The 10,378-nt window shown below is 39.5% G+C and overlaps 1 long non-coding RNA gene across 1 annotated transcript; it reads left to right on the top strand.

The window, feature by feature from the left end:
• The first annotated feature begins 207 nt into the window (after positions 1 to 207).
• LOC135411259 (uncharacterized) lies at positions 208 to 9,927 on the top strand. Its single transcript, XR_010429068.1, has 3 exons — positions 208 to 319; positions 7,975 to 8,723; positions 9,436 to 9,927. It is a non-coding gene; the product is annotated as an uncharacterized LOC135411259 (long non-coding RNA).
• Positions 9,928 to 10,378: the final 451 nt, after the last annotated feature.

Genomic DNA, 10,378 nt, shown 5'->3' with positions numbered 1-10,378 from the left:
AGGAATACTGAAATTGCAAAGAACAAAATCAATGTATAGATTGGAAGATCTCTAACTATAAGGATAAGGACTGTTAATGAATGGGTGGCTTGAACTATTGCTAACAAAGAAAATGGCCATGCTAATACAGGTCATAAAACTGCTATAGAGTTTGTTGTGCTGCCTGTCATGTTTTCCTTCGTGTAGTCTAAAGGGCATGCTGTCACAAATTTGTGTTGACACTGGAAAACAGAGTTGAGAACCATCAGAAGTGGACGGACAGAGGACTCAGGAAATAGAAACATATGGTTGATTTTCTTGCTCTGAAAATACCATCGAGGTAAACTATGGTGCTGCTATGCTGCCACTTTTTCTTGTTTGCAGATATAAGATGTAAAGATGACTGTTCTGAATTCGCAGAAGGCTGCCTGCATGAGACAGGCTGCAATGTCCTATCAGTTATCACAGTAGATTTATGTCTTGTAAAAACAGATAAGTAAAATGTCTACTTTAAAATGCTCTTAAAAAGTCATATAACATCCCTCAATAGTAACTGAGGGACGGGCACCTAAGAAATACAATTATATCCAGGAAACTTTACATAAAACATGATCAAAACAAAATAAAACAGATATAACTATGAAAAATACATTCAATGCATAATTTCACCACCTCATGCTGGAAAATTTCTGAAATTAAAAGTTTTTAAAATCTAATTCACACCTGTCAAATTTCAAGGACCTTCCAAAGCTGTAAGAAAAGCCCCAAAATGAAATTAATGAAACTTCAATGTGAAATTCAACATAAACTAGAATATGAACTTAGTCTTATTTTAACTTCTAATTAATGTATTTCTCCATTTCTCTTCCTTTCTGATAGCTGAGGCTATTCTCTGACTCCTGTTTCCATCATTCTTGCTCCATTAAATAACTGTCTTTCAGCATTGTTCATTCACTTAGAGTTGAGGACTTAAAGCTGAAAAAACTTTATATTAAGAAAATAGAATCAGTCTTCAGTACTTCTGACTCTTGCTTTACAAAGAGCACGTTCCTTGGCCATGCTTAAAACCTTCCTGGAGATCTTCAAAGAGCCTTGCAGCTGTTATTTTTCAAAATGTAAAAAAACCCAAAAAGTGACATCCTGAATAGCCAAGCTACAAGCATGTTTACTGTATTATGAGGACCACATCTCAGCTGCGAGGATTTGTCTGAGATTTACTAGGTTGCAGTTCTTGGTTTTTTTCTTTTCTTAGAATACTTCATTGCTATGAGGGCTTAAACAACAAGGGAGCTGCAGCCCCACAGCTTTATTTGCATAAAGTGATATAGAGGAGTAAGATCTTGAGTTTGGTTCTCATTTTGGAAATTAGGATACTTCGTTCTTTCCTCTGTACCTTCTCAGCATTGCACAACTGTTTGACTGATCACAGGAGGACTAGTTATGCACTGGCTTGCCTCCGTGGCCACAGGAAAAGAGGAAGGAATAAGCAGTCTTCCCCTGCAGCATATGGGTCAGATAGACTCATAACCCGGATGCCTGGGGGAACTCAAGCACCGCATCTAATTGCTCTTCTGGAAAGCCACAGTGGTTGACAAGGGAGGGTTCAGCCAGAGGCGTGATGCAGCAGCCTTTGTAACAAGTTCCCTGTAACTGTGCATGCCAAGTATCAGAGTACATCCAATTCATGCCATGAAGACTCTTCCAAATACAAGTCTATGCCTTGGGGGCATGATCTAGCTCTATATATTTATTTCTTTATAGCTATATTATCAACATGCAAGTTTCCTTATCCTGACTGGCCACTCTGATTCAGCCCTGAATGGCTCTTGTGCTCTGAGTTCTCATGTGAACAGATAACTGGAAAATGCAAACTGTGCTTAGAGAAAGAGCCAAAAGAAGGTAAAATTAAACCCTTTACCAAGAGCCTCCATGAAGTGACTTGAATACAGAGACATTCATCATCTTCCACAAAGAGGGAGAGAGGGAGCGCTTGCCTAGTGCAGTACAGTCTCACGTGGATTGCCCCAAGCTAGCCCTAGGCTAACAATGTATCTACACAGTACAGAAATACTGTGAACCCAAATTCAGCCTTGTCAGAGTGATGCTCAGGCTTATAAGCACAGCCAGTTTGTGAAGCTAGTTTGCTAAGATCCTGTACTGTGGCTTGACTGCCTCTGGTACTGAGACTGGCCTGTTCAGAATGGGTAAGTGATGAATTTGACTTTATTTCACGGTATAAACTCCCCCTTGTCATTCACACCTAGTTTTGATGAGGACTCACATTGCCTGAATACTATCCATTTATTTCAAATACTACCAAGACCTCTTGATGATGATGAGAAGGAAATTAATAATCAGTGCATCTCTATGCTTCAGGATTTGGAGGAGGAGAGAAATTAGCAAGCAAGCTGTAAACAGTTTAGCTTAAGTATCAGAAAGAGGCTTGTCAAGCACTGCAGATCACTGCATGGGCTCACTTAGAGGTCAGGTGCCCTGCAGTCTGTAGAGCAAAGGTAAATGAGGTTCACGCACATGAGCTGCTTGGTCTCCCTCAGCATGTCTCTGTACTCTCCAGCTGAGGTAATGCCCCAAGGATGAAAATTCTGAGAGCACGAAGCCACCCAGCACTACCTCTCCACCATGAGAACTGCATACACAAATCACAACCTACTCTTAAAATCTCTGCCAGTTTGTTCCCACTGAGGATCTGGGAAGGTAACAGAAAATATTGTAGTGGATTAAGGAGATGGGGATTAAATGACCATAAACTCACAGCATCCTGTTTCGTGCCACAGTTAGTGAAGCATTCATTGATCTTGGTATTTTTTCTTGACATGTAGAATATAATCAGTTTTCTGTGTTGTGATAGGATAGGAAATACCAGTCTCTGAGAGCAACAGCTTGTAATGGCCTGGTTTTGATCTCATTTTTGATCGTCTTTTCTTTTTCTATCCTCTCGTACAAACTTGACCTGGAAAAAAATATGAACTCTTCTATAACACAGACATCTGATACCATCAGTCACTTTTAAAAATTTCTGCCTTGAAGAATTCTAATTTCTTTGTAGAGTAAGTGCTTTTTGTCCATGATTTTTACTGTACAGATTCTGTATGCATTAGTTTAGGATTAAATCCACAAAGGAGCCTACATCCCAGCTGACTCTCCATTCTGCATGTTATATTGATCCCCTCTTTCCCCTTATGCAAAATCTCAATGTTTAGCAAACACATTGAGGTTTGGTTCTTCATGGCCTCTGGTTGCAGTGTTATTTAGCCTGCAGGTTATAGCTCACCCTCAAGCTGCATTATGAAATGATGTCTAACAGTACATCCTGCTGCATTATTTCACTCCTCATGACATGGTGAAATTGTGCCAAGGACAATCTCTGAGCTCCACTCTTCTCAGCTGTAAAAGTCTGTGCTGGTTTAAAGGTAAACCAGCAGGGGAAATGAACTCAACTCAAAAGAGAGATTATAAATCAGAATAACAATTTAATAAAATAATACAACAAGTACAATTATACAGACAAACAATTGGTTTTAACCCACAAAACCCAAATATATAACCCAGCACCTTGGGGCATGAACAGAGTGGTGTTCTTTGGGCCCCCTGAGTCCAAAGGAAAAAGTGAGGGGAAAACCTGTTGGTGAGAGTGCTGTTGCAGTCTGGTCAAAAGTGGTGATTGCAGTCCAGTTGAGGGTGGTGGTCTCAGTCTGGTCAAGAGCAGTGAGCTGCAGCCTTCCTCTGGATCCCACGAGTGGTAAAAAGGTTCCAAAACTCCAAGTTTATAAATTATCCAGTTCAGGTAGGAATGCTCAGTCCTTCCCTCAAAAGGAATTCCATAAAAGGGTATGAGGACAGGAACATCTTCCTATCTCGCAGGCCTCTACTGCTAACAATTTCTGGGAAATGGCATGGAAGGCTATAGAATACACAGTTTTGGGTTACACTGATACCATGATGAACTGGTCTCAGCTGTCCTAACTAGGACAAAGTCATACAGGAAAATGAAGGCCAGTTCCTTCCTAATCCAGGGGCCACTGGACCTTCAATGAGGGTTTGCCACTCAAGGGACCCTGACACTTAGGGTGGAGCTGTATCAGGTCCAGCAAGGAAAAAATGCAGAGACATATGGGTCTGTACAGAGAGAAAGGGCTTACAGGTACTTCCTTGATGGCTTCCTTCTTCTAGAGATACAGAAAACTCAACATGAGTCTCATTCCTCCCAGATTATTGCCAGCCCAAGCGTGAGGAAAATCTATAGAAGTGAGCTTGTGGCTGCCATTACAGCATGATGGTCATGGTCAGTGGCAGCTAATCTTAGCCTGACAAACAGCTGCAATTCTTATAACTTTCATCTGGCTTTCTGAATAATTGTACAGATTTTTCTTAAAGTAATTAAAATAATAATTATATTATAAAAACACTTTACAAGATAATCTCCTCTTCAATTTCCTTTAATATTTTCTGGGGAATTACTATGGGTAACATAGAAAATAGGTAATTAAATTTCATTTCTATTACCATTTTGACAGCCTGAACTCTTTCACAGGGTGACAGATTTAATTTCTCACACATGGCTTATATTGTTTTAAAATGGAATAATAAGTGGCATGATATTGTTTCTTGCTGTGGCACCTAAACAATTATTTAGCAATATATCTAAAGTATTTCTTCTGAACTGATAGCCATTAAAATTTTTAAAGCAGAACCTCAGCAGGGGTAGATTGATACGGCATCACTGGAATCAGTTGTGCCATGCTTATTCACACAAGCTCAGGATTTAACCTGTAGTATTGTTATCACTTTTTTTTCCTCTTACCAAATTTTAGCATATTTTTCTTATTGATGGTCTGGAACAAGGCATGGAAAAAACCCTGTGAATTCATTATAAACCCAACCCTGCAACCCAGTGGGCTACACAAGGTGTGATGTGTCATTGTCAATTTGTGCTGAAGACAATGGCAGCAGAAGGTGCTCTGCCTCTTTCCAGCAGCACTCAGCAACTCATACGATTTAGGTTGCAGGAGCAAGCTTTGTTTACATAGCTGCCAAGGACATACTTACAGCTAATTCCAGAGACATCAATGTTAGAATAAGCCAGAGCAAAGAAAAGGGGGATAACTCTCATGAATTCCTCTTTCCAATACTAATTTGAAGGCTAATAAGTGTTACATAATACTGCTGCTTTCTGTTCAAAATCAAGTAGTTTAATTCACCTCTGAAATAACAGGCCTGTATTAAAATCCTCAATTATGGATATAAATACTTGCTTTCTGTACAAGTTAATAGCTTTTCTGCATGCAAGGGTAGAGGAAGTTTAAGAAGGTCATAATTTCCTACAAGCTATATTAAGAGAGGGTCACTTGGAGGTGCCACACATCCCAAAATGAGTTGCAAAAGTTCATAGGAATCCCTTGATAATGGCATTGCCTTTTGTGCTTCCATGATGCTGAATTTTAGTTCTGTTTCCAGAAAGGAAGTTTCTGTCCTATTTGTTATAAAATAGATGTGAAAATACAGGTTAACACAGAGCAGAATATCTGATAGCTAATCTGAAAGGGAGCAACCTGCTACAGCAGAAAACAGGCAAATTCTAAAATAATTATATAGACTTAATAAATGAGTAAATCTAGCCCTTTACACTTGCTTTGCATTCTTTGGAACCATTCTACCAAAATCTTTTTGCCTCAGTACCTGAAAAGAATTTTGTGATAACACAATATGGACTTCAGCTTTTTGTTTATGGGACAGACAAGTTAATTTGCATACTAACCCAAGACTGCTAAGGTGAAGTAAAAGATCTATAATTTCTAACCCCTCAATTATTTCAGACACAGTGCCTGCAGCACTGGGAACTGTATTTCTGTACCCTGCATCCATTCCTCTGGCAGCCTTTAAGACACACCTCAAAAAGACCATATAGCAGTGCTAAGTAAAAGCAGAAATGAGGGCCAGCTGATGTTCTGCTGAAGTTGTTGCAATCTTTTTCAACCTGGTAAAGCAAAAGGTAGTAGGTAAAGAGGTTACAGATAGGGAAGCAGCTGAAAGGATGACATATCAAATGGAAGAATAACACTGTGTGGTTGGTTACAGAATTAAGGTATTTATCTCCTCTATAAAATAGTAATAATATCCATTGTCTCTGCTTAAATGTATCGTTGAGAATTTGCCTTATGCGAGAAACTGCCTGTTCCTTCCTCAATAGAAGGTAAGAAAATTATTTAATATTTGACCAGAATTAGTGCAGCATTTTGGAAAATTTTGCATAGCCAGTGTGGACAAGGTGAGAAACATTTTGGGTAATGCTGGCAGAAATTCAGGAAGCAATTACTAAAGGACGTAGAGTGAATGTAGAAATATTCCAGAATGCGTAATTGCAACACTGGACCTCTGGCATTTTAAAGATCCCTGACACACTTGCATAAAATCTACCAGAAGAGAATGAAAATTTGTACAAATTAATAGTTAGCTTCATTTTGGAGATCAAATCAATCTTCAGCAGCATTGGTAGGTTAATCAATGCTATCTCACTAAAACTAAACCAGTTCCTGCCAGCAAGTGGCCTCTTCTGCCCACACTGGGGCTCAACCTTTACTGTGGCAAATTGGACATGGAGCTAATCAGGTTTTTTAGCTCATAGTAGCATATTTACTTTGGCCACTTTGGCCCGAGGTTGTGCAGATGTCAAGTAAAAACAGCCATTTCCAAAACAGAAGAACTGCAACAGAACTTCTTGACTATCTCAGCTTGTCTCAGACAGCAGTGCTGCCTAGCTGGCCTCAGCAATTTACCACTACTGAGTTTGGGTGGATTTGTAGAGGGTTTTTCTTGTAACTGGCAGAGCATGTCACGTTTATAAGCGTCTAGTACTAGAGGAGTTGGTGCTGAATGGCAAAAAAAAAATTTGAAAGAAAAATGGGGATGAAATGTATAAATGATGAAATAGATATCTTTGTCCTTTTATATTTGCTGGGTTATAAGAATGCATCTAGCCTAAACTATGATGAAGTTCCACTCTAAACCATTATTAAGAAGTCCAGAATATAAAAAACTATGCTAATTATAAGCTACATTTTATAAAACAAATGTAAAGTAGACATTTACCTTGAAAAGTCTGTAGTCAGAGACCAGAGTACCTACCAGAAGTTTGTGACTTCCTTTCTTCAGAGCATTCAAACCCCAGGTACACATCTACAGGAAAGCAGAGTGAAAAATTCAAGCACACAGTGAATCAATAGGAAGTAGGCAAGAAATTGCTGTGAAGTAACTAGGAGATAAGTGGATTAATCTCTCACAAAAGTTGGCAAGTTTTTTTCTGCTTGAGCTTTACTAGCTGGAATTTGAACTGAACATGGAGCCTCCTGTGGGGTGTTTAACCTCCTGCAATCCCGTTTATCTCAGGGACTAAAACATTCAGTTTCTTCTAAAGGAAAATCAGTAGCCCCAAAGATTAGCTACATGCTTCCATGATTCATTAATTGTGGAGGAAACTATGTCAGTCTGATATTTAACTGATTTTTAAACATTATTATTATTTTTAAATACCGTCAAAGCAAACCTCAAAACAAAAAGGTCATTTGAACAGAGCAAGTAAAATCTAGGAAATATCAGAATGAAACATGGATTTTTAATATGATTTTGTTGTTGTGTTTTGTGATTTTGTTTTATTCCTGAAGGAAGAACGTGATAAAATCAAAGCAAAATCACAAAGGATTACAACACCCATGAATCTATGTTTTGAATGTAGACTTTGACCCCATGTTAGAAACCACAGTAGCTGTAACAGTAACTAATGTACAAAGAGTTATCACAGTTAAGAGCAAGTCTCTCTGACCAGTGTGACTGAGGAAGTTCACATACACGTTCATACATGGAAGCCTGCCACACACTATATCCAGAGTCCTTGCTTCAAGGTGTCTGTTCACCTCCTCTGGTTAACTGGTTGGAGCATGGATAGCAACCAGAGATTGCTCTTTTTTTCATCCCTTGCAGATGTCCCAGTCCGTTGAGGAGAAAAGTATTATACTCTTCTGAGCGACAAGTGCCTTTTGCTGAACAGAGTGCTTTTCTTCCTTCCAAGCTCATAGGACAATAAATCTACAAAGCACAATCTGGATTTCTTTCTGAAAGCAGTGCAAGATACAGAGGAAAGAATTTACAGTGATTTTACACTCAGACCTTCTTTTTTTCTTTTTCTTTTTTTTTCCTTAAATTTGATGTGAAGTTCCTAGGAAATTATGTGTTTATGTTAATGTAACATTAAGCTTGATAAATCAAGTTCTCAAATGTCATGAAATGCAGAAGTCAGGCTGTAGGCTCAACCTTTACTCTGGCTCTTTGCCTCTTTCTTAAAATACAGTCTGTCTCTATGTTGTTATAAATTATTACTCAGATTACGTAGGAGTCAGTATAACACAAACTGGAATTTCCTACAAGGCTTTATAAATAGTAAACTCATGACAGAAAATGCTGTGCAGCTGGACTATATAAGGAAAGAAGCATTTTACTCACAAATGCTTCCGTATGTTCTTTGTTGTGTTTCAGTTTGGCATGATCATCTCTCTACCATTATTCATGCAAGATTTTGGTTATCAGAGCTATTGTGGAGGTGCTGTTCCTCACAGTGACACTGATATTCATGTGCAAATGAAAGTATTCATATGTGAACACGAGTATTCATTTTTTCCTGCCAATGCTGCTGGATACTGAAGATAAGCCTTCCTGGCCTCAAAGGATAGAAGGTGAACACCCTGGAAGTAAAAAATTCTTTAAGGCCTCCTGCTTTCTAGATAGTCCCGACTGAACAGCTATCAGCAGTAGCAGGTCAGGAGTCTGTGCAAGGTTGGATTTGTCTAGGATCCCCCCTACAGCCACTGTAAACACCGATTGTGTGATGGCAACCATCCTCAAGTGTGGGCAAGGAAGACAAGACTGATCAATATTCACCTCATGGCCCATTCTTTAGGCACCAGTCACTTCACACGCATCTCTCTTAGTCCTTTGCTGAGTAAAGCCCTTTAAGATCACCAGAGGAGGTATATGTTAAGGTAACTTCCCTGTCCGATCATCCAGGAACCACCATGACAGTCACACTCACAGCACCTGAGCTGGGACAGAAGACCCTTCGAAGCAACACCATGCTGGGCATCATCGGCTCCTGCTGTGTCTGTAATTGTCCAGCCACCTGGCTGGTGCCACAGGTCCCTGTGCCCTGTGTTATGCAAAAGGTCCCAAGCAGAGTTCAATCTGGCACCGCAGTTTGCACACTGAGCTACCTGCACTGCATGTCTTCCCCAATGTATTTTATAAATAGGATGTTTCATAGGCACATGTAGAGCAGTTTCATAAAAGGGTGGCATGTAGGGTTCCATCTTCTGTCAGAACCCCAGCCCAACATCCACACTGTTGGGCTGACAGGGTGAGCTATAATCCTTAACTTCTCTCTCCTATCAGGAGCTCCCTGGGTCCAAGAAGTCCCATTCCTGCCCTGCACCCAGGTCAGCCCATTCACAGCAACGTTAAGCCTTGGTGGAAAATTTGCCTTGTGTCTGAAACACAGACAGAAAGAAGAAAGAGAGGAGAGGCTCAGATGTTTGTAGCAATCTGGTCTGTTTTGAACATAAAGCTATCGGAAGATAAAGAGAATTTGAGAAGGCTGTACTTTTATTTCTCAGCATGTGAAAGAATATAGTACAAGTGCTATTCTGGATATACCACATCTAAATATGAATACACCATGTTAGAAAGAAATCAACTGGTCAAGTTTTTTACCCTGGATAACATCTAATGAGATTTATCAGACTTCCAACAGCAATTTTCATCACACAACTAAGCATGGTATTATTATATCTGTGACTGAGAACTCTAGAAATTTTGATAGCTTTCAGTCAGATACTTATCTCTGGACACAAAGAGAAATTTTACAATTGTACTACTGCAAAGTTGTCCAGTTTTAAATAAATTATTTCAACTTTAGTCAAAGATGTGTCTTGTTCTGCTTTAAAACGAGTACTTGCTTCATGGACATTTTTGACTCGGGAATTATTCTTACATACTGTGCATAAAGATGTGTACTTCCCATGAGGATATATTCAAGGTAAAATCTTACTCTAAGTGACATGCTTGCATTTATATTGGAGAGTAGGAGAGGTAAAGGCATCTTCAGGTGTTTGGTGGAGGTCACAAAGGCTGTTCCAGCATGGAAGCAGGGTATCCCTCTGGACCAGCCAGGGTGAAACCCAGTGAAGAACTGGTAGACCCTACTCCACCACCATCACACACTGGTGAAAGGAATGAAAGCCTATGCATTGTGAGAGGAAAGGATGCTTCACTACAGAATTTATGTGTCACAAATTACTTTGTGCTCCTACTGTGTGCAGTGAGGACAAGCTCTCCA

This window comes from Pseudopipra pipra, chromosome 3 (genome assembly GCF_036250125.1).
Source record: "Pseudopipra pipra isolate bDixPip1 chromosome 3, bDixPip1.hap1, whole genome shotgun sequence".
Lineage (NCBI taxonomy): Eukaryota > Metazoa > Chordata > Aves > Passeriformes > Pipridae > Pseudopipra > Pseudopipra pipra.
The sequence above is the reverse complement of the archived record's forward strand: the minus strand, read 5'-3'. Positions and strand labels throughout refer to the sequence as shown.